A 24,078-nucleotide genomic window follows, 5' to 3' on the forward strand; every position below is an offset into this window, starting at 1 on the left:
GTAATTTAACAGGAAAGAGATCCAAAGCGTTAGTTGCAGTAGCTTCATAAAACTGAGAACTCGTTGCATTACTCTAAATTTAAAAGTTGTTCCGGTAGCATCGGGAAGACTATATTAGATGAGTGATCTACACATTTCGTTTACTATTGCAGAGAGATAACGTCTAAATGTTAATATTTTAATATGTACTGCGTGTAAGGTAGAAATAAGATGGTTTTGTGTGAGTTGGTATACCAGGATTTAGAGATAGTTATCTTTTTATTATAAAAGTAAATATAGCAAAATAACTCAGATTAATATTGAGACAGTATATACACGAGTGGAAATACACGAAATAACAGCAACGACGTTTGTAGGTTTTTATCAATCAGGCTAATTACGTGTCTTTAATCATGTAGTGAATATACCCCAAATATAGCATAAGGATGCGAAAGGATAATAACTGTCCGAGGATGACATGGCAAAAACACAAACTGCATTAGAAATGTGAATATGAATTAGAGATAAAATGTCAATCCCCATTTCGTTACTTACAGGTATTAATACTGTTAACACGACTACGTACAGCAAAGTGTGAGCTAAGCAGCTAAATATTGTACAATAGAAGAGATTAAGTATTGCAGTTGAAAAGAGATCGGAAGAGTTACTTGCAGTAGCTTAAAAATGACTGAGAAATCATTTCATTACTCTAAATGTAAAAGTTATCCCGGTAGCACTGAGTGGACTGATATTAGATGAGTGATCGTTGTAGTACAAATTCAGTTTCCTATAGCAGAGAGATACCAGCTAAATGTGAGAAGAGCAATTAAACTGTTCATGGTAGCATTGCATTACTCTTAATATGTTTGTGATGGTTTTGTATTATCCTAAAATTAGCAGTATACGTAATAAAGGGTAGTAGGTAACCGGATTTAGACAGCAAACTCTACAATCTAACTTAGCAAAATTAGAACGGATAATATTGAGACAGTATATACAAGTCGAGTTTAAATGGAAATACACAAAATATCTAGCTTACCTTTACATTGTTCAATAGAGCGTTGCAAAGTAATACCAAGGCAGAATGTCCGAATAGCAATTAGATGAGAGGTTTCTATCGTTTTTCAGGATCCTAACGTGTGTTTAAGGATGAGAAAGTATAATAACTGGCAAAGTATGACATGGCAAAGAGACAAATTGCATTAGAGATGTGAGATAGACATGAAATATCAATCCCCATTGGTTATTTACATGTAACCATTAATACAGTTAACGCGGCTACATACAGCAAAGTGTGAGCTAAGCAGCTAAAGGATATTTTCTTTTTTTAATTCCAATGTGTAAATCGTTCCATTCATTTTGTTACGCAGTTACAGTGACTGTTTTCGTTTCCATTGGAAAGAGAATCCTATTGCATAGAGGTAGCAAGAGATGGTTGCATTACTCTTAATGTGTAAAGGTTTTAAAAAGATGGTTTTGTGTGAATTTTGATTAAACGTAAAATTAGCTGTAGACATTATATCTATGGTTAGGTTTACAATGATTTAGAGATAGTAATCTCTATAATATAATAAGTATAGCAAAACAATTTGGAAAAATATTGAGGTAGTATATGTAGGTCGAGATAACGTGAATACACAAAGGGGATCAAGGGATAATTGCAAAGTAATATCCTCATTAAGGCAGAATGTCGGAATAGCAATGAGATTCGATGGTTGCAACATAAAACGAAATATGAGCACGGTTAAAATACAGGACAACAGTACATAATTTAAGAGTACAGTAGAATATAGTATAAATTATTTAAGATTAAATAGATTTAGCTTGAAAAAATCTAAGTTTATATCGTTGAGTAAATCGTTGAGTAAATAATCGTAAATTTATCAGCTAAGTTAACTCTTAGATTATGATTAATTTCACAGTTCCATTACGCGGTCCTTTTCCACTAATATAGTCATGATGTAATATCAGTAATTGCTATCAGTAAATGTTAAAATTGTAAGACGGTTCACGGTTATGTGGAATTGATATGGATTTAAAAGCGGTATATTAATTTTCTGAAGCACATGGCAGAAAGACGGCTTACACTGCTTTTCTCACATTTTGCTGCGGTAAAAAGAAATGTTTTGTCACTGTGTTTTATCTGTGACAGTTAAGGTGGAGAAAAAGAAGTAATACAGAAAATAGAGTCAAACAGTGGAAACGTTTATTTGCTTATGTCATGACAGCTGATACTGGTTGAGCAATAAAACTGTTTTATTAAGATGTAAGACTAGTTTTATTCTCTACATATATGCTTTTCAGAGAGTTGTATAATATAGGCGACCAATAGTACATTTAAATGGCTTAATATTGCAGGGATGAAGTAACGCTGTTCAACGGTAAGAGATTGAAAGCTTAGCTTAAAGGATATGCCGGTACCATTGAGAAAGCTTATATTAGACTAGTTGATCTTTGCATTACACAATCCAATTATTATTGTTAAGATCATAGTGCAGAGAGATACTCAGTTAATGTCAGAGATACTCGGTTAATGTCAGAAAAGCAATAAAACTGTTTACATCGTTAGCGAGCGATAGTTCCATTACTCTTAGTATGTGCAAGCATGTCTGGTAGCAAATGGATGGTTTTGTGAACATTTTGCATTACCGTACAATTAGCGGCAGAACTCATCGAAGTGAATAGATTTAACCGGATTTTGAGATAATACGCTCTTTTTCTAATAAGATATAAAGCAAAATAAGTCAGGATGGTGTGTCAGGACTGTCACATACTCAATGTGACAGTTGATGTGGAGAATTACACACATGCAAAATAGAGCAAAAGAGTACATGGTATATTTTGATGTATGATAGTTTTATTGCATGCTTGATGTGGATGATTAAAATCGTGTAGTGAGTATAATCTATATTTAGCATAAGAATGAAAAGGCATAACATGTCAATGAGACAAACTCCATTAGATATGTGTTCTTCTGTTATCACTTAGCCTACCCTCTAAATTCACTAGCCTCTCTATATACACCAGCCGGTCTTCTGCATACAATAGCCTGTCTTCGATATACACTAGCCTATGTTCTGAATACACTAGCCCGTCTTCTGTCTTCTGTATGCCCTAGCCTATCTTCTGAATACATTAGTCTCTCTGTATAAACTAGCATCTCTGTATACCCCAAACTGTCTTCTGTAAACACTTGTCTCTCTTTATAACCTGTCTAGCCTTTCTTCTGTACACACTAGCTTCTCTGTATACACTATCCAGGCTTCTATATACAATAGCTTCACTCTATGCACTAGCCTCTCTGTATAATCTAGCCTCTCTGTATACCCTAGATAGTGTTCTGCATACACTATCCTCTCCGTAGAAGCCAGCCTTTATTCTGTATTCACTAGCCTTTCTTCTGTATGCTGTAGTCTTCTATACTAGCTTCTCTGTACACCCTTGTTATACCACAGCCTGTCTTCTGTATACACTAGACTGTAAAAACTAGCTAGAATACACCAGCCTGTCTTCTGTACCAACTAGACTCTCTGTATACACTACCCAGTCTTCTGTATACACTGTCAGCTTGGATGTATACCCAAGCCTGTCTTCTGTATACACTAGTTTCGCTATATGCACTGTCCTTTCTGTATACACTCGACCCTCTCTATACACTAACCTCTCTATATACACTAACATCTTTGTATATACTAGCCTCTCTTTAAACTAGCCTCTCTATGTACCCCAACCTCACTGTTTACTCTAGCATCTCTGTATACTCAAGCCTATCTACATACACGAGTCTGTATTCTGTATTCACTAGCCTTTCTTCTGTATGCTGTAGTCTTCTATATATACCAGCTTCTCTGTACACCCTTGCATCTCTGTAAACACTGTGTAAACTAGCCAGTCTTATGTATACACTCGCTGACTGTATACACTAGACTCTCTGAATACACTAAACCCTCTGTATACCACAGCCTGTCTTCTGTATACACCAGACTGTAAAAACTAGATAGAATACACCAGCCTGTCTTCTGTACCCACTAGACTCTCTGTATCCACTACCCAGTCTTCTGTATACACTGTCAGCTTGGATGTATACCCAAGCCTTTCTTCTGTATAAACTAGCTTCTCTATATGCACTGTGCTTTCAGTATACACTCGACTCTCTCTATACACTAACCTCTCTATATACACTAACATCTTTGTATATACTAGCCTCTCTTTAAACTAGCCTCTCTGTGTACCCCAGCCTCACTGTTTACTCTAGCATCTCTATATACTCAAGCCTATCTACATACACGAGTCTGTATTCTGTATTCACTAGCCTTTCTTCTGTATGCTGTAGTCTTCTATATATACCAGCTTCTCTGTACACCCTAGCACTGTAACAGTGCTAGGTTCCTGTATTACAGAAACAGAACACCAGCAATAAGGTGTTTACTGTGCAGGAGGCACACAACACCCACTCTAACTTCTGCACTGCAGATGCATGTATTGCAGAAATTGAACACCAGTAATAAAGGGTAGCTTCAGGTGTGTACTGTGCAGGAGGCACATAACACCCACTGGTTCCCAAGCAGTAAAGACACTGTCCCTGCCTATCGCCCTCTTTCCCTGACCACCGCAACACACTATACAAACCCCCCTGAGCTATAATTGGCCACAGGAATCCTGCCTGTTGTGAATTGTGGCTCTCCTCACAGAGGATGTCACATCTGTTCTTATTATATAGAACCTATTATGCTCCTCGTAAACGTTTTCAATTTGGCCGAAAGGCCGGACTCAAGTTGCCCCCGGTGCGGGAACATGGGGGGAGACATGATGCACATGTTTTGGAGATGCCCGAAGTTGATCCGCTACTGGACAGAGGTGACAGGAACCATTGATCGGGTGTTTGGAACCTCCACCAGGATGGAGGCGAAGTATTGTCTCCTGGGATTAGTTGAAGGAGTTGGAAACCCGGGAAGCAGCCAGATGGCAGTTCTGAGATGCCTATTTCAGGCAAGGAAACTGATTGCCCAACCCTGCTTAGCCTCCAATGTTGGCAATGACTTGTTTTTTTTTGCTTGTTTCCCAAGATGACCATGTTGGCGTTTGTCAAGATGGTTGAGAGTGCCCGAAGAGATCGCCTATGGCCCCATCACCTTGAAAGTGCCTGATCTTGTCTGATCTCAGAGGCTAAGCATTGTCGAGCCTGATTAGTAACTGGATGGGAGACCAACTGGGCATACCAGGTGCCATAGGCTTCTTTTTATGTTGTTGGCGTTGACATGTTTTTTTTTTCCGCAGCCAAATAACTCTGGGTTCTCAGAGGGGAGTCCTACAGTTTCATGCAGAAAAGAGAGAAACCCCACCTCCGACATGTGGTACAGTATAACTAGTGCAGCTCTGTTCGGACAAATGTAATCATGGAGAACAACTGGGACCACAGCGAGCCAGCTTATCATGACCTATGTGAACCAGAGTAAAATATGAGCCGGTCGTGTCCAGAACCCTGTGGTTCTTCTGGGTCCAGAAGGCTAGTAAGGAGACAAGGCATAGTCAAAAGGGAGGATGGGGGGAGAAGAGAGTGCAAAGACGGAGAGAGAGAAGGGGGGGGATGGCGGTGGGGAAAAAAAGAAAAATTAAGACAAAAAGGGAGGGGGTGGGATGCCACCCAGGGCAGACATGGCCTACGTAGGTAAACGTTAGATGTTCAGTCATTTTCTGGGACAGGGGCGCTGCTCACCTCCCGAATGTCGTCTCGACTACCAGAAAAATACCTCCAGGGCCTCCATGTAACACTAAATGCCTCTTCAGTGTTGTGAAGGGTGGCGGTCAATTCTTCCATCCGGAGAATATGATGGACTTTGGAATACCACAGCACCTTGGATGGGGGCTGAGGCTGCCTCCACAGTGTGGGAATGCAGGCCTGGGCGGCGTTCAGGAGTTGCATCGTGAGGGTTTTTTTGTATTTTCGAATAGGCTGTTCGGTCAAGTGTAGAAGGCACGCTGCTGGGTTGTCTGCGATAACTACATTTGTGAGAGTTTTTATTGTCCCGGTCACCTCCACCCAAAAGTTCCTCAAGGCCAGGCATGCCCAGAAAATGTGTCCCATGGTCCCCGTATCTGAATTGCACCTCCAACAAACATCCGGGATCGATCTATTCATTTCATTCCGAAGGTATGGGACTCTATACCAGCGTGAGACTATCTTGTATCCTGATTCTTGATATTGGTTTGCGATGGAAGCTTTATGTACTAAGATCAGGATCTTCCCTATCTGTTGTGGGGTAAATGGTGGGGTCGACTCCTCCTCCTACCAACTCAATAGATTGTACAGGAGGGAGAGGGTGTGTCACACAGGTTCTTTTTTGTGACAGATGGATTCATAAGGCGTCAGGTCTCTAGGAGTGTAGGGGGCCCTTTGTATGCCAGAAGAAAGTGACGAAGTTGATAAGCACTAAACAAGTCAAGCGGAGGGTCAGAATGCTCGGCGACAGTTTGCGTAGTCGGGAGCCCTCCCGAGGGCCACACCTCTCCCAGACACTGTTTCCCCACCACTGTCAACTGTCGCAGTTTCTTGTTGGTAAATCCCGGTGTGAAGTCTGGATTACCTATAACCGGAGTCATTGGTGACGGCAGGGGAGCAATGTGTGTGCAGCGGAACAACCTCCGCACAACAGCCAACGTAGCTCCCACTACGGGGTGATCTCTGAGGTCTTTTGGTAGGGAGGACAGGAGCCACGGGGAGATCAATAGGGGAATGGATCCATCCTCAATCTCCATCTCCACCCACTGCTTGTGTGGGCCATTACAATGCCAATCAACGACTCTCTCTAGCAGAGTCGCTCTGTAGTATTGTTTCAGATCTGGGAGACCCAGACCCCCCTTGTCCTTTGGTCTGGCAAGCAATTGCAAACGGGCTCTGGGCGGTTTGCGCACCAAAATAAAGTCCCGGAGCAGCACCTGCAGTTGTCTGAAAAAAATTGGGGGTAACCGGATCGGTAATGTCTGGAACAAGTATAAGATCCGCGGGAGGGCCGTCATTTTGAATGCATTACATCGCCCGAACCAGGTCAGTGTTAAAGCATGCCAGTTTCCCAAATCAGATTTCAGTCTATTCAGGAGAGGGACAAAATTAAGCGGGTACAATTGCGCTAAATCGGCTACGATGTCAAAGCCCTGGTAACGTATAGATTTTTCAGCCCAGTAGAATGGAAAAGCGGAGCGGAGCCTCTTGGCCTCACCATCCGGGACCAATATATTCAATACAGCCGACTTGGCGCAGTTGATTTTATAGGTTGATAGGCTGCCGTATCGCCGGAGAGATGCGAGTATATTGGGAAGCGAAATGTGTGGATTGGAGACGGAAAAAATTAGATCGTCAGCGTACGCCGCAATTTTGTGGTGTGCCGAGGGTTTGGATATGCCAGTAATATTCGGGTCATTCCGAACGTGACACATAAGTGGTTCCAGTGTCAGAATAAAAATTAGGGGAGACAGAGGGCACCCCTGCCTCGTCCCATTAGTGATGGGGAAAGAGTCAGAGCACCACTCGTTCACCCGTACCGCTGCCGACGGCGTGGAGTAAAGCGACATTACCCAGCTCATCATGTTGGGGCCAAGACCTATATGTTCCAGGGTGGCCTGCATAAAGTGCCAGGCCACCCTGTCAAAGACCTTCTCTGCGTCTGTTGACAACATAAGCAAGGGCCATCCCTGTACATGCGCCGCATGGATTAAATTGAGGACTCGGGTCGTATTGTCTCTAGCTTCCGACTTATTTTTATTTTTTTTGCTTGTTTCCCAAGGTGACCATCTTGGCGTTTGTCAAGAGGGTTGAAAGTGCCTGAAGAGATTGCCTACGGGCACATCACCCTGAAAGCACCCGATCTCGTTTGATGTTGGAGGCTAAGAAGAGTCAGGCCTTGTTAGTACCTGGATGGGAGAACGCCTGGGAATACCAGGTGTCGTAGACTTCTTGTTATGTTGTTGGCGTTGACCTGTTTTTTTTTCGCTTGTTTCCCAAAGTGACCATCTTGGTGTTTGTCAGGAGCGTTGAGAGTGCCTGAAGAGATTGCCTATGGCCACATCACTCTGAAAGCACCCAATCTTGTCTGATCTTGGAGGCTAAGAAGAGTCTGGCCTGGTTAGTACCTGGATGGGAGACCACCTGGGAATACCAGTTATTGTAGGCTTCTTTTTATGTTGTTGGCGTTGATTTTTTTTTTTTTTCGCTTGTTTCCCAAAGTGACCATCTTGGCATTTGTCAAGAGGGTTGAGAGTGCCCAAAGAGATCGCTTACAGCAGCATCACCCTGAAAGAGCCCTATCTCTTCTCTTCTCTGAGGCTAAGAAGGGTTGGGCCTAGTTAGTACCTGGATGGGAGATGGCATTGGAATACCTGGTGCCGTATTCTTCTTTTTATGTTGTTGACATTGACCTGTTTTTTTTCGCTTGTATCTCAAGGCAGGCATTTGTCAAGAGAGTTGAGAATGCCCAAAGAGATAGCCTATAAGCACATAACCCTGAAAGCGCCCTATCTCCTCTGATCTCAGAAGCTAAAAAGGGTTGGGCCTTGCTAGTACCTGGATTGGAGACCACCTGGGAATACTAAGTGCTGTAGGCTTCTTATTATGTTGTTGGCCTTGCCCTTTTTTTTTTTCACTTGTTTCCCAAGGTGACCAATATGGCGTTTGTCAAGAGGGTTGAGAGTGCCCGAAGAGATCACCTATGGCCCCATCACCATGAATGCGCCCAATCTCGTCTGATCTCGGGGGCTAAACAGTGTCGGGCCTGGTTAGTACCTGGATGGGAGACCGCCTGGGAATACCAGGTGCCATAGGCACCTTTTTTTTTTTTTTATTAAGTAGTATGCGACATACAATGCAAAGGCAACTTCACAGAATGTGTGATACAAATAGTTACAAACAAACTATCATATTGCATGGATATCAGAGCCAATGGTAAGAAGTCCGAGGAGAATAGCATGTGTACAGCTTTGCGGTCATATCAAGATGAGATTAAAGCTCCATCTCGTTGGGATCCTCTACCACTTAAAATATTATTGATACTAGCCCTGCTACCCTCGAAGAGTTTAGATATCCATAGATAGGGGAAGAGTATTGTGTAGTAGTCAAAAGGGGTCTGAACATACCATTTTCTTTTCCCTTTTTTGAGTTAAGAAGGGAAATAGTAGAACTGAAAGGAGGGAGAAGGGGAAAGAGAAGATTGGGGAAGGAAATGGCAGAAAGGGAAAAGAAGGGGTAAGGGGGTGTCGTGGGTAGAGTGGATAGGGTGGGGTCCCCTCCCAGGGAGCAAGAGACACCCTCGGCTCACCAGCTCATCAGCTGTCCAACGTTTGGAACAGCGATCTCCAACGATCACCATGAGCTTACTATGTCTCGCGGAGGTATTCTTCCGAAAAGCGAAACTGGGTCCAGTAGAACAATCTGTTCCCATGCTCCTCCGTTTTATCCCTCATTGTGGCAGTCAAGTCTTCCATTCGTTCAATATCATTTACCCTTGCGAACCACTAGGTCACCGTTGGAGCAGATTGCTGTTTCCACTGACTTGGGATGCAGGCCCTAGCTGCATTGAGGAGATGTTTAAGTAAGGACTTATGATAACGCTTTCTCGACATAGGAGTTAGATTGAGAAGAACTGTTGCGGGATCATTGGCTAAGGAAATGTCTGTGAACTTGTGGATGAGTCTCAGGACAGGCTGCCAGAATGTTTGTAATTGAGGGCATTCCCAGAAATGTGGAGAATGGTGCCAGCCTGTTGCTCACAGCGCCAGCAGCGGTCAGATTGACCGGGGAATATTTTGGCCAACACCACCGGTGTACGATACCAGCGTGTGATCAGCTTATATGAGATCTCCTGATATTTACTGCAGAGTGACGACTTATGGGCGAAAAAGAGTATTCTGTCCTTCTGTGGTTTGGAGAATGTAGTTTGTAAGTCCCTTTTCCATTTAGCTAGGAAGGGCGGATCCGTGGAGGATTGTGCGTCTGTCAGGATTTGGTAGGACTTAGAGAGGGAACCATGAATTGGGCCATCATCCAGGCAAAGTTCCTCGAAGGGGTGGAATTGTCTAGAGAAGAACGAATGGTTAGGTAGTGATCTGAGGAAATGGATGAGCTGTCTAGCTCTCCAGCTATCCAATGCAACAGGTACTTGCTTTAGCAGTATGGTCCCCGTGGGAATCCAACCCGTGGGTCCAAGAAATAGGGCTGCTCTCAGAAGCCCTTTCGGGGCTTGCCTGGTAAATGCCTGGTCAGACAGGCCCGGAGGGAATCTAGGATGTCCAATAATTGGGGTCATAGGAGAAGGGAAGTTAGTCAGGTGGGAAAGATGAAAAAAACTATCCATCTCGGCGAGCGAGAGGCCAATTAACGGGTGAGTAGTCACACAGGGCTCCAATGGCCTCCCCGCCCAAGGCAGACCAGCCAGTGGAACCCACGGCATCTCCTGCTCTAGCTTAACCTATAGCTTCAGTTCCCCATGCCGGCACCAGTCAACCACCCATGTCATGTGCGTCGCTGTGTAATATAGAGCAGGGTTCCGGGAAGCCAATACCTCCCCGCAATTTCGGTCGCAATAGCATTGCCCTACCAATACGCGTATGTTTGCCGCGCCAGAGAAACTTGATAAAGATTGAGCGAACCGCATGAAAGAAAGTCTGGGGTATTTTGATAGGTAAGGCTTGTAGTAGATACAGAAGTCGTGGTATCGCGTTCATCTTCAACACATTACAGCGTCCGAACCATGACAGAGCTAGTGGGTCCCATCTTTTAAGGTCCGCTGTAAGCCCATAGGCTTCTTTTTGTGTTGTTGGCTTTGACCTGTTTTTTACGCTTGTTACTCAAGGCGACCATCTTGGCGTTAGTCAAGAGGGTTGGGCGTGTCTTGAAGAGAACGCTTACAGCCACATCAACCTGAAAGCACCCGATCTCATCTGATTTCAGAGGCTAAGCAGCGTCAGGCCTGGTTAGTACCTTGATGGCAGACCAGAATAGAAGGATCTGGTCTGGTTAGTGTCTTGATTGGGAGATCGCCTGGGAATACTGGATGCCGTAGGCTTCTTTTTATGTTGTTGGCTTTGACCTGTTTTTTTACCTTGTTTCCCAAGGTGACCATCTTGGCCTTTGTCAAGAGGCTTCAGAGTGCCCAAAGACAGTGCCTACGGCCAAATCACCCTGAAAGAGCCCAATCTCATCTGATCTCAGAGGCTAAGCAGCGATGGGCCTGGTTATTACCTGGATGGGAGACAGCCTGGGAATACCAGGTGCCGTAGGCTTCTCATTATGTTGTCGGCGTTGACCTGTTTTTTTCCCCTTGTTTCCCAAGGTGACTATCTTGGCATGTGTCAAGAGGGTTGAGAGTGCACAAAGAAATTGCCTATGGGCACAACACCCTAAAAGCACCCAATCTCGTTTGGTCTCAGAGGCTAAGCAGGGTTGGGCCTGGTTTGTAACTGGATGGGAGACCGCCTGGGTTTTCCAGTTGCCCAGGCTTCTTTTTATGTTGTTGGTATTGACCTGTTTTTTTCGCTTGTTTCCCAAAGTGATCATCTTGGCATTTGTCAAGAGGGTTGAGAGTGCCTAAAGAGATCGCTTATAGCCGCATCACCCTGAAAGCACCCTATCTCTTCTGATATCAGAGGCTAAGAAGGGTTGGGCCTAGTTAGTACTTGAATGGGAGATGGCCTTGGAATACCAGGTGCCGTATTCCTCTTTTTATGTTGTTGGCGTTGACCTGTTTTTTTCCGCTTGTTTGCCAGGGTGACTATCTTGGCATTTTTCAAGAGGGATGAGAGTGTCCAAAGAGATTGCCTATGGGCACATCACCCTGAAAGCGCCCAATCTCCACTGATCTCAGAGGCTAGAAAGGGTAGCGCATTGTTAATACCTGGATGGAAGACCGCCTGGGAATACTAGGTGCTGTAGGCTTCTTTTTATGTTGTTGGCGTTGACTTGTTTTTTTTGGTTGTTTCCCAAGGTGACCATCTTGGCGTTTGTCAAGAGGGTTGAGCGTTCCTGAAAAAATCTACTATGGCTGCATCACCCTGAAAGAGCCAAATCTCATTTGAGCTCAGAGGCTAAGTAGGGTTGGGACCTCGTTAGTACCTGGATGGGAGACCGCCTGGGATTTCTCGATGTCATAGGCTTTTTTTTTAAGTTGTTGGCATTGACTTGATTTTTTTTATTTTTATTCTTTTATTAAGTATAAGTAGAACAACATAAATATAACAGTCAACCATACAGCATGACCCAGGGTCACAATTACATGGTAACAAAAAATAGGCAGCCAAATAACTCTGGGTTCTCAGAGGGGAGTCCTACAGTTTCATGCAGAAAAGAGAGAAACCTCACCTCCGACATGTAGTACAGTATAACTAGTGCAGCTCCGTTCGGACAAATGTAATCATGGAGAACAACTCGGACCACAGCGAGCCAGCTTATCATGACCTATGTGAACCAGAGTAAAATATGAGCCGGTCGTGTCCAGAACCCTGTGGTTTTTCTGGATCCCGAAGGCTAGTAAGGAGACAAGGCATAGTCAAAAGGGAGGACGGGGGAGAAGAGAGTGCAAAGACGGAGAGAGAGGAGGGGGGGGATGGCGGCGGGGAAAAAAAGAAAAATAAAGACAAAAAGGGAGGGGGGGGGGAATGCCACCCAGGGCAGACATGGCCTACAAAGGTAAACGTTAGATGTTCAGTCATTTTCTGGGACAGGGGCGCTGCTCACCTCCCGAATGTAGTCTCCACTACCAGTAAAATACCTCCAGGGCCTCCATGTAACACTAAATGCCTCTTCAGTGTTGTGAAGGGTGGCGGTCAATTCTTCCATCCGGAGAATATGATTGACTTTGGAATACCACAGCACCTTGGATGGGGGCTGAGGCTGCCTCCACAGTGTGGGAATGCAGGCCCGGGCGGCGTTCAGGAGTTGCATCGTGAGGGTTTTTTTGTATTTTCGAACAGGCTGTTCGGTCAAGTGTAGAAGGCACGCTGCTGGGTTGTCTGCGATATCTACATTTGTGAGAGTTTTTATTGTCCCGGTCACCTCCGCCCAAAAGTTAATCAAGGCCGGGCATGCCCAGAAAATGTGTCCCATGGTCCCCGTATCTGAATTGCACCTCCAACAAACATCCGGGATCGATCTATTCATTTTATTCAGAAGGTATGGGACTCTATACCAGCGTGAGACTATCTTGTATCCTGATTCTTGATATTGGGTTGCGATGGAAGCTTTATGTACTAAGGTCAGGATCTTCCCTATCTGTTGTGGGGTAAATGTGATGCCTAAGTCCCTCTCCCATTCGTGGATAAATGGTGGTGTCGACTCCTCCTGTTGATTAGTCAATAGGTTGTACAGGAGGGAGAGGGTGTGTAGCACAGGTTCCCTTTTGTGACAGATGGATTCATAGGGCGTCAGGTCTCTATGAGTGTAGGGGGCCCTTTGTATGGCCAGAAGAAAGTGACGAAGTTGATAAGCACTAAACAAGTCAAGCAGAGGGTCAGAAAGCTCGGCGACAGTTTGCGTGGTCGGGAGCCCTCCCGAGGGCCACACCTCTCCCAGACACTGTTTCCCCACCACTGTCAACTGTCGCAGTTTCTTGTTGGTAAATCCCGGTGTGAAGTCTGGATTACCTATAACCGGAGTCATTGGTGACGGCAGGGGAGCAATGTGTGTGCAGCGGAACAACCTCCGCACAACAGCCAACGTAGCTCCCACTACGGGGTGATCTCTGAGGTCTTTTGGTAGGGAGGACAGGAGCCACGGGGAGATCAATAGGGGAATGGATCCATCCTCAGTCTCCATCTCCACCCACTGCTTGTGTGGGCCATTACAATGCCAATCAACGACTCTCTCTAGCAGAGTCGCTCTGTAGTATTGTCTCAGATCTGGGTGTCCCAGATCCCCCTTGTCCTTTGGTCTGGCAAGCAATTGCAAATGGGCTCTGGGCGGTTTGCACGCCCAAATAAAGTCCCGGAGCAGTACCTGCAGTTGTCTGAAAAAAATTGGGGGTAACCGGATCGGTAATGTCTGGAACAAGTATAAGATCCGCGGGAGGGCCGTCATTTTGAATGCATTACAGCGCCCGAACCAGGTTGGTGTTAAAGCATGCCAGTTTCCCAAATCAGATTTCAGTCTATTCAGGAGAGGGACAAAATTAAGCGGGTACAATTGCGCCAAATCCGCTGCGATGTCAACGCCCAGGTAACGTATAGATTTTTCCGCTCAGTAGAATGGAAAAGCGGAGCGGAGCCTCTTGGCCTCACCATCCGGGACCGATATATTCAATACAGCCGACTTGGCGCAATTGATTTTATAGTTTGATAGGCTGCCGTATCGCCGGAGAGCCGCGAGTATATTGGGAAGCGAAATGTGTGGATTGGAGACTAAAAAAATTAGATCGTCAGCGTATGCCGCAATTTTGTGGTGTGCCGAGGGTCTGGATATGCCAGTAATATTCGGGTCATTCCGAACGTGACACATAAGTGGTTCCAGTGTCAGAATAAAAATTAGGGGAGACAGAGGGCACCCCTGCCTCGTCCCATTAGTGATGGGGAAGGAGTCCGAGCACCACTCGTTCACCCGTACCGCTGCCGACGGCGTGGAGTAAAGCGACATTACCCAGCTCATCATGTTGGGGCCAAGACCTATATGTTCCAGGGTGGCCTGCATAAAGTGCCAGGCCACCCTGTCAAAGGCCTTCTCCGCGTCCGTTGACAACATAAGCAAGGGCCTTCCCTGTACATGCGCCGCATGGATTAAATTGAGGACTCGGGCCGTATTGTCTCTAGCTTACGACTTATTTTTTATTTTTTTGCTTGTTTCCCAAGGTGACCATCTTGACGTTTGTCAAGGGGGTTGAAAGTGCCTGAAGAGATTGCCTACGGGCACATCACCCTGAAAGCACCCGATCTCGTTTGATGTTGGAGGCTAAGAAGAGTCGAGCCTTGTTAGTACCTGGATGGGAGACCACCTGGGAATACCAGGTGTTGTAGACTTCTTTTTATGTTGTTGGCGTTGCCCTGTTTTTTTTCCGCTTCTTTCCCAAAGTGACCATCTTGGTGTTTGTCAAGAGGGTTGAGAGTGCCTGAAGAGATTGCCTATAGCCACATCACTCTGAAAGCACCCAATCTCGTCTGATCTTGGAGGCTAAGAAGAGTCGGGCCTGGTTAGTACCTGGATGGGAGACCACCTGGGAATACCAATTATTGTAGGCTTCTTTTTATGTTGTTGGCATTGATTCATTTTTTTTCCCCTTGTTTCCCAAGGTGACCATCTTGGCATTTGTCAAGAGGGTTGAGAGTGCCGAAAAGAGATCGCTTACAGCAGCATCACCCTGAAAGAGCCCTATCTCTTCTCTTCTCTGAGGCTAAGAAGGGTTGGGCCTAGTTAGTACCTGGATGGGAGATGGCAGGTGCCGTATTCTTCTTTTTATGTTGTTGACATTGACATGTTTTTTTTCGCTTTTATCTCAAGGTGACTATCTTGGCATTTGTCAAGAGGGTTGAGAGTGCCCAAAGAGATTGCCTATGGGCACATAACCCTGAAAGCGCCCGATCTCCTCTGATCTCAGAGGCTAAACAGGGTTGGGCCTTGCTAGTACCTGGATTGGAGACCACCTGTGAATACTAGGTGTTGTAGGCTTCTTTTTATGTTGTTGGCGTTGACTTGTTTTTTTTGTTTTTTTTTTTGCCAAAGGTGACCATCTTGGTGTTTGTCTAGAGGGTTGAGAGTGCCTGAAGAGCTCGCCTATGGCCACATAACCCTGAAAGCACCAGATCTCGTCTGATCTCAGAGTAAACAGGGTCGGGCCTTGTTAATACCTGGATGGGAGACCACCTGGGAATACTAGGTGCTGTAGACTTCTTCTTATGTTGTTGGCGTTGACTTGTTTTTTTTGTTTGTTTCCCAAGGTGACCATCTTGGCGTTAGTCAAGAGGGTTGAGAGTGCCTGAAGAAATCTCCTACGGCCACATCACCCTGAAAGAGCCCAATCTCTTCTGATCTCAGAGGCTAAGCAGAGTTGGGACCAGTTTAGTACCTGGATGGGAGACCGCCTGGGATTTCCAGATGGCGTAGGCTTCTTTTTATGTTGTTGCCGTTGACCTATTTTTTTCCGCTTGTTCCCAAGGTGACCATCTTGGCGTTTGTCAAGAGAGTTGAGAGTGCCTGAAGATATTGGCTATGGCCACATTACCCTGAATCTGTTCCATCTCGTCTGATCTTGGAGGCTAAGCAGGGTCGGGCCTGGTTAATGCCTGGATGGGAGACCGCCTGGGAATACCAGGTGTCGTAGGCTTTTTTTTTTCAAATACAATTTTTTCTCCAAACAGGGGAAGATGGTCCCCCGAGTAGACAATGCAACAGAGAAATACAGAGCAAAAAGCAGCTGAACAATATTTGATACAGGTATATTCGCAACTTTGAGTCTGCCTTCCATCAATCACAATGATTCGAGGCACGGATAAAGTACTGTACCAAGATCCAGGGTCACACAAACCCCAGGTCCCTCCGGCATAATCCATCCTGAGGGGGGTGTGGGGCCATCATTCCCAATTTTCCACTTTTTCCAAAAGAGAGAGGGGGTGGAGGGGGTGAGAGATAGGGGAGGAAGGCAGAAAAGAGAAGGGGTGAAAGATCAGGAAAGGAGAAGAGGGGACGAGACACGATGGCGGCCACTGTCCAAGGGGCCAGTCAAGGAAAGCTCAGAGCACTAAGGTGATAGCAGGCGACATCCTTCCAGCGAGAATATAAAGGTATTCCAGATGTCCCAGGTTTGTTAAAAAAATTCTTGTTTACCTTGTGATGTGAGGATCAAGTCCTCCATTTTTTTTAATGTCCTCTATTTTCCTAAGCCACTGAGTAATGAAAGGGGGGGGGACATTTTTTCCAATAGAGAGGGATGCAGGATTTTGCCGCATTTATCACATGCCGTAAAATTTATTTTTTTGTACTTCTTAATGGGAATCTGTGAATGGTGCAAGAGAAAGAATGGGGCCTTCGCTCCTGCATAGAGTCTCAAACTCGTAGTAGCGTCGCAAGTCAGGGAGAACCAACCCTCCCTGTTGTTTAGACAATGTCAGCTGTGACCGCTTAAGTCTGGGATTTTCGTGGGCCCAGTTAAATTGATTGAGCAAGGATTGAGCTTGCTTAAAAAACGGGACTGGAATCGGGATCGGGAGAGCTTGGAAAAGATAGGTAAATTTAGGGAGTATGTTCATTTTAATGAGATTGCATCTCCTGAACCAGGAATGGAGGCCAGAATGCCACCCATGAAGCAAACTGCGGATCTTAGTGACAAGGGGTGGGGGGGAAGTTTTAAGGGGTGTATGGGTCCATTTAAATCGAAAATTGGACTGCAAGTCTATTAACGTTTGCGGGGGAACTGCAACCCCCATGGCCTCTGATTTCAAGAAGTATCCCGTATATCTGGAATTCCCGAAGGAGATTTGGCAAGGAAACTCTGGGATTCATCAGCGAGAACAGCATGTCATCCGCGTAGGCAGATATCTTGCACTCAATAGTACCCATTTGGAGTTCCGTTATGTCTGAGTTTTGTCGAATTGTGGACAGAAAGGGTTCCAATGACAGGGGCGACAGGGGGCAACCCTGTCTGGTCCCATTCCCAATGTCAAGGGGAGATGAGAGCACCCCATTCGCTTTGACTTGAGCTGAAGGGCGTGAGTATATCTTACTTATCCATGCCAGCATCCGTTCACTCAGACCTATATGGCGAAGGGCCGAGAACACAAATGTCCATTTGACCCGATCAAAAGCCTTCTCGGCATCAGTACTCACGAAAAGACAAGGGGTCCCAGATGACTTTGCTTTATGGTCCAGGGTAAGCACCTTAATGGTGTTGTCCCTATCTTCCCTGGTGGGAATAAAACCTAACTGGTCGATATGTATAAGGGACTGCAAGTGATGTGCCAATCACATGGCGAGCATTTTAGAGAATAGTTTTAGGACCGAATTTAGGAGGGAAATGGGTCTGTAGCTCCCACATAGGTCCGGGTCTTTGCCCTCCTTAGGTATCAACGAGATGTGGGCTCTAAGGGTATCCTCAGGAAAATCCCCATTCGAGCTCAGAGTATTAAATAAATTCACCAAGTGCGGGCCGAGAATAGGGAGGAAGGTCTTATAGTATTGTGCGGTATATCCGTCAGGGAACGGAGCCTTACCCACCTTCGGAGGTCCCACGGCCGCCTGGACTTCTTCCAGTGTGATCGGGTCCTCCAAGTACTCCCGTGATTCCGATGAGAGGGTTGGTAGACCAGAACTGGTTACATATCTGTCTATATTGTCCTGTTCAGACCCTGAATCGGGCAGGTTGTAGAGATCAGAGTAACATTTTTTCAAACACAATAAAGTCCCCACCTAATATCAACTGGCCCTCCCGAAAGTCACATAATCTGTGCAGGGTAGTTCATTAGGAGCGTACAAAGTGGCAAATGTAAAAAGGTGCTCTCCAATGTGGCCCCTAAGAAAAAGATATCGGCCCCCAGGGTCCACCAGAGAATCCTGGAGAACCCAGGGGAGCCTGCTAGAGATCAGAATGGAGACTCCCTTGGTCTTAGAGGAGGGGTTAGTAGAGTGGTAGACCTTAGGGAAGGATCTCGACCATAGAAAGGGGAGGCTAGTATTTTTAAAATGTACTTTTTGTATAAAGGCCACATCAGTACAGGAAGTTTTCAGTTCTCACAGGAGTATCCACCGTTTTTCATGGGAGTTCAGTCCCTTAACGTTTAGAGAGGTGACCTTGACTGAGTCTGTCATCGCTCTTCGGGGAGGGGGAGGGGGACGTCAGAGAAAAGCAAAGAAAGTTGAACCAAGGTAAGTTTTGGATAGGTAATGGATGGCGGGAACTAAGGGGGAGAAAGGAAGGGCAAATGGAAGGAAAGGTAAAGGGAAAAAGAGGCCGGGCACCTCAACCCCAGGGGGAGAGGGAAATTAAGGGCTGTCCGCACTCAACAGTACAGGAAAGGTATACTAAAACAGCACAATTATGCAATAGCGCTTACCAGATGTACACTGTGTTTAAAGCGCTGTCCTACTTGGGTTGGTGGGTAAACTGGTCGGAGAGGGAGCCCCCGAATCCTAGTCCCCCCAGTCCCGGCAGTGGTAAATGTCACGTCTGATACCGGTATGCAAATAAAAGACAATCAGTAACATCATAGAACCAAAAAACAATAGTATAATCAAAACAGAGGTAGAGAACATAACTGTCAGCACTGAGGGGTCTCCTCGGCTCGCCCTAAACGTAGGCATGCACAAGGGAGCCCATCGCAACAGAAAAGGCATCACAGAATGGGATCCACCACCCCCCGTCCCATACCCCAAAAGTACATGCAGCCCCCGAACAAATGCATTTCTCCCTTTGGCAGATTGTCTTCTCCTTACCCCCTCTACCCCGTCCACGTCCCGGGGGGGAAAAGGGGGAGGGAAGGGGGGAAAAGGGGGTGGAAAGGGGGAAAGGGGGAGGGAAAGGAGGGAAGGGAAGGGTGGGAAGGGAAGGGTGGGAAGGGAAGGGGGGGAAGGGAGGGGGAGACAGGGGAGAGGGGACAAACATGCGGAAATCCTTTAGCGCACTCCCAACATCAACCACCCAGACCCCATAAATTTCAACTCCTCCCCTCCATGGTCACCACATCAAGATGAAAGAGGAGCAGCCCTGGTCGGTGCATGGAAAATCTGGCAGGCAAGGGGCTGGGGCCACCATCCCTCCATCCAATGGGAGACATCACCTGAGCAGCAGTCCTGGGGCCCGCCAATTAGTGTCTCTCCTGCATCGCCATTGGGGAGCTGTGTAGAGCATCCAGAGGGAGGCTGTGACCGCCCAAACAGTAAGGGGTAAATCCTCCAGGGGGGTCCAGAGTCACACTGGAGGGAAGCAGTGTCTCGTACCAATAGGCTCAATAAATAAGTCATCCAGGGTCCCCGAATGCTGCAGAAGGCAATGTCGGCAAAGAGTAGGTGGGGGCCAGAGGGGGGGGGCCAGGGGCGCAACCAGGGGGAGGGGACACATATTCGGGAATGTCAAGCCCTTCCAGTACAGCGCACTAGGTATCACTCAGAACCCCCAAAGTGCAACTCCCCCCTCTAAGGTCAAGACTCCAGAAGGGAATATGAGCTGCCCTGGTCTGTACATGAAAAAACCTGCTGCCAAGGGGTTAGGGCCATCATCCCTTCCTCCAATGGGCGATGCCACCGGCATGACAGCCCCGTGTCCTGTCAAGTGGTGCCACTCCGACAATGTCGTCGGGGTATATGTGGAAGGAAGGAAAGGTCGGTAAGGATTATGAATGGGTGGGGGCCAGGGAGTGCATAAAACTGCCACCAGATGACCGGGGCAGAGAGGGCAAGGGGATGAAAGTCAGATCTGGTAGGTGGGGGCGGGGGGAGTGTCCCTCATATTACTCACGTTGGCCATACCTTGAAGCTGAGCACTCTGCATACCCAGGACGTTCTTCTGTATAATCTAGCCTATCTGTATACATTAGCCTGTCTTTTGTACACATTAGCCGGTCCTCTGTATACACTAGTCCGTCTGTATACACTAGTGTATACAGATAGGCTAGATTATACAGAAGAACGTTCTGGGTATGCAGAGATGGAGGCTAGGGTATACAGAGAGAGAGGCTAGAGTATGCCTACTTGCTGTATACAGACGGACTAGTGTATACAGAAGACCGGCTAGTTTATATAGAGAGGCTAATGTGTGCAAAAGACAGGCTAGTGTATACAAATAGGCTAGATTATAGAGAAGAACATCTTGGGTATGCAGAGATGGAGGCTAGAGAATACAGAGAGAGAGGCTGGGTTACACAGAGAGGCTGGTGTATGCAGACTTGCTAGTGTACACAGACGGACTTGGGTATACAGAGAGGCTTGGGTATACAGAGAGCTAATGTATAAAGAGCAGCTAGTGTATACAAAAGACATCCAAGGGTATACAGAGAGACTCGTGTATGCAGAAGACCGGCTAGTTTATACAGAGAGGCTAAAGTGTACAAAACACAGGCTAGTGTATATAGATAGGCTAGATTATACAGAAGAACGTCCTGGGTATGCAGAGATGGAGGCTAGGGTATACAGAGAGAGAGACTGTGTTACAGATGGACTAGTGTATACAGTAGACCGGCTAGTTTATACAGAGAGGCTAATGTGTACAAAAGACAGGCTAGTGTATACAGATAGGCTAGATTATACAGAAGAAGGTCCTGGTTATGCAAGAGATGGAGGCTAGGGTATGCAGAGAGAGAGGCTGGTTACACAGACTTGCTAGTGTATACAGAGGATCGGCTAGTTTATACAGAGAGGCTAATGTGCACAAAAGACATGCTAGTGTATACAGATAGGCTAGATTATAAAGAAAAACGTCCTGGGTATGCAGAGATGAAGGCTAGGGAATCCAGAGAGAGACTGTGTTACACAGAGAGGCTAGAGTAATCAGAAGACCGGCTAGTTTATACAGAGAGGCTAATGGGTACAAAAGGCAGGCTATTTTTTACAGATAGGCTTGTGTATACAGAAGACAGTCTGGGGAATTCAGTGAGGCTAGTGTATGCAGAGAGGCTGGGACACCGAGACTATTGTCAAAAGAAGGCAGGCTAGTGTATATAGATTACGGGCACGTGTATACAGAAGACAGAGAGGCTAGTCTATATAAAGTGGCTGGTGTACACAGAGAGATTAATGTATACAGAAAGGCTAGCGTGTAAAGAAGACAGGACGTTTTGCTAATGCAACTACTTCTGAAACATGTAAAGAGTTACAGTGCTTTTTTCATATTTTGGTGCTGTTAAAAAGTGGTGTGTGTCCCCGCCGCACCCGCCCATGCCTCCTGATCCACCCGCCCCGCCCACCCGCCGTCAGCTGTTCGCTTCCACGAGGCGAGCGGACGCCCCGGATCAAGCCAGTAGAGAGAGCGAGCGGAGAATGCTTCCTGTGAAGCGGAGACACAGCGGTGGGAAGGTGGCTCTGTAGGAAGCCTTACGCCCCCCCCCCTCCTTTCAGCGGAGCAGGCTTGACGGCACGGACCTTCTCTACCCTCCATAGGTCGGTAAGGCAGAGAATTAGAGGGTCATTGACAGAGTGGAGGAGCAGTGAGAGGTGAGCAACCGTATGGATGAGTGGAGGGGAGATGGCCCGCTGGAGATTTGGTCATCATCAGTGATCAGAAGTTATCATTCTAAAGACCTCTCTTTGAAAGCGGTAAGGTACATACATGTATAAACTGGTTAACGATTGCTGCTAATGTGACATCTACTACCTGTCTATCAGTGTACTACCAATATCGCCTGATTAGTCGGACACGGACCTTTCCACCCCTGCACAGGCCGGCAAGGTTATGAATGAGATAATCAGCGACAGAGTGGAGGAGCAATGATAGCTGAGCAATCTGTGTAAAATGAAAGGAGGGGTGATGGTCGGCTGCATATCTTGTCATCATCATTGACTAGAAGCTGTTATTGTAATAACTTCTCTTGGAAAGTGGTAAGGCGGATATATATATAAGCACGCTAACAACTGCTCTTAATGTGACTTCTCCTCTGGAACTATCAGATTGTTACCAACACTGCTTGATTAGCTGGATATAAACCCTGCAGGGGGAGGAATGATGAGAGGTGAACAGATGGACATTTGAAGGATTAATCATCAGTAATGCTATGCGGAGTTTTTTTTCTTTTTCCTCTATTCACAATTTTAGATAGAGGCATAAAATAGCGGTCGGGTTGGGGGCTCATTTCACAATTGTCGGTCCTTCGCCCATCGTGCACCCAGCACTCCCTGACAGCAATCTTATCTTGTAGCTGCCTGCAGGCATACAGGTACAAGGGAGTGAGGTATCCCGCCCCCAGAAAGTGATCTGAGCAACCCGGACCCCATAAGAGTTATGGGGAAAGGGACAGGGCCTGGATCTGGGTGTTAACCTGCAACAAAGGAGAATGCCGGGGAAGATGAATAAAAGGGGGGGTACGGGACCTGTTAGCCCGGGGGGGATACAACGATACTTAGTGGGGGAGATAAGTGTGTTGGAAAGCAGCCAGGAAACCCCTAGCCAGAAGACATCAAGAAAATCAGGTGCAGGCACGAGTAAAACTATAGACACGGGAGAAGTGCGGGGAGCAGGAAAGCCTAAGGACGAAGGCCCAACTCGTACCAGGACGGGGGGGGTAAGCTCCCGAGATGAAGATAAAGGGAAAAAAAGGGAAGAACTGGGGAGAAAAGGAGAGGCTACCCCCCTACCCGAAATTCAACCTGAAATCCAACCCGAATTAGAAGGAGCCCTAGTGCTGGCTGACCCACAAGTGAGCCTGAGCATGCTGAGAGAGGTATTTACAGAGGCATTGACCAAGGTTGAAACATCACTTAAATCTGATATAGCCGGGATTAAGACAGATATTGGCCGAGTGCTAGGAAGGGTGGAAGAGTTGGAGGAAAGAATGAATGGATATGAACAAAATATGAGGGATCTAAAAGAACAAGTGAAATTAGCCCAAAAAACAAACAGATCGATCTTATATAAAATCGAGGACCAAGAAAATCGCGGAAGAAGGAAAAATTTAAGGATAAAAGGCTTAGAAGAAAAATTTAGGAATGAAGAGCTCCCTAGGGTGATGCAGGACTTGTTCAATCCCATTCTAGGTAGGGCGGAGAAGGACAAATTAAAAATAGACAGAGTACATCGAGTCATGGGATACCGCGCCCAAGCCACAGAAAAACCTAGAGACGTAATAATTAGATTCCATTTTTTCGAGGATAAAGCGTTAGTGTTGGAGAATATCCGAAGGTTGGACAAAATTTTGTTTCAGGAGGCGGAGATACAGATATTCTCGGACCTAGCAGGGGAAACATTGAGGAGAAGAAGGCTCCTTAAACCTCTGACAGATCTGATGAGGTCACTAAATGTCCCCTATCAATGGGGGTTCCCAGCATGCCTTAGGGGAAGGAGAGACGGCCGCTCCGCAGTACTAAGGTTCCCAGAGGACTTAACGGACTTTTGTAATAAGTTAGAAATCCCCCCACCAGCACTACCAGGTTGGGAGGAGATGTTGGGGAACGAAGGAATTAGTAGGGTGGTGCAATGGCCTCGGGTTCAGGAC

At 46.3% G+C, this 24,078-nt stretch overlaps 7 pseudogenes; all 7 read left to right on the top strand.

Moving 5' to 3' along the window:
* The first annotated feature begins 5,094 nt into the window (after positions 1-5,094).
* Positions 5,095-5,213, top strand: LOC143949142 (5S ribosomal RNA; annotated as a pseudogene).
* A 2,815-nt stretch (positions 5,214-8,028) lies between these two features.
* On the top strand, positions 8,029-8,147 carry LOC143948758 (5S ribosomal RNA; annotated as a pseudogene).
* Positions 8,148-8,677: 530 nt separating this feature from the next.
* LOC143948676 (5S ribosomal RNA) lies at positions 8,678-8,796 on the top strand (annotated as a pseudogene).
* A 2,335-nt stretch (positions 8,797-11,131) lies between these two features.
* On the top strand, positions 11,132-11,250 carry LOC143949114 (5S ribosomal RNA; annotated as a pseudogene).
* A 3,601-nt stretch (positions 11,251-14,851) lies between these two features.
* Positions 14,852-14,970, top strand: LOC143949253 (5S ribosomal RNA; annotated as a pseudogene).
* Positions 14,971-15,070: 100 nt separating this feature from the next.
* Positions 15,071-15,189, top strand: LOC143947781 (5S ribosomal RNA; annotated as a pseudogene).
* Positions 15,190-15,719: 530 nt separating this feature from the next.
* Positions 15,720-15,836, top strand: LOC143950009 (5S ribosomal RNA; annotated as a pseudogene).
* Positions 15,837-24,078: the final 8,242 nt, after the last annotated feature.

This window comes from Lithobates pipiens, unplaced genomic scaffold, assembly GCF_037356315.1.
Source record: "Lithobates pipiens isolate NorthernLeopardFrog02 unplaced genomic scaffold, aLitPip1_a1.2 Scaffold_30, whole genome shotgun sequence".
Classification (NCBI taxonomy): domain Eukaryota; kingdom Metazoa; phylum Chordata; class Amphibia; order Anura; family Ranidae; genus Lithobates; species Lithobates pipiens.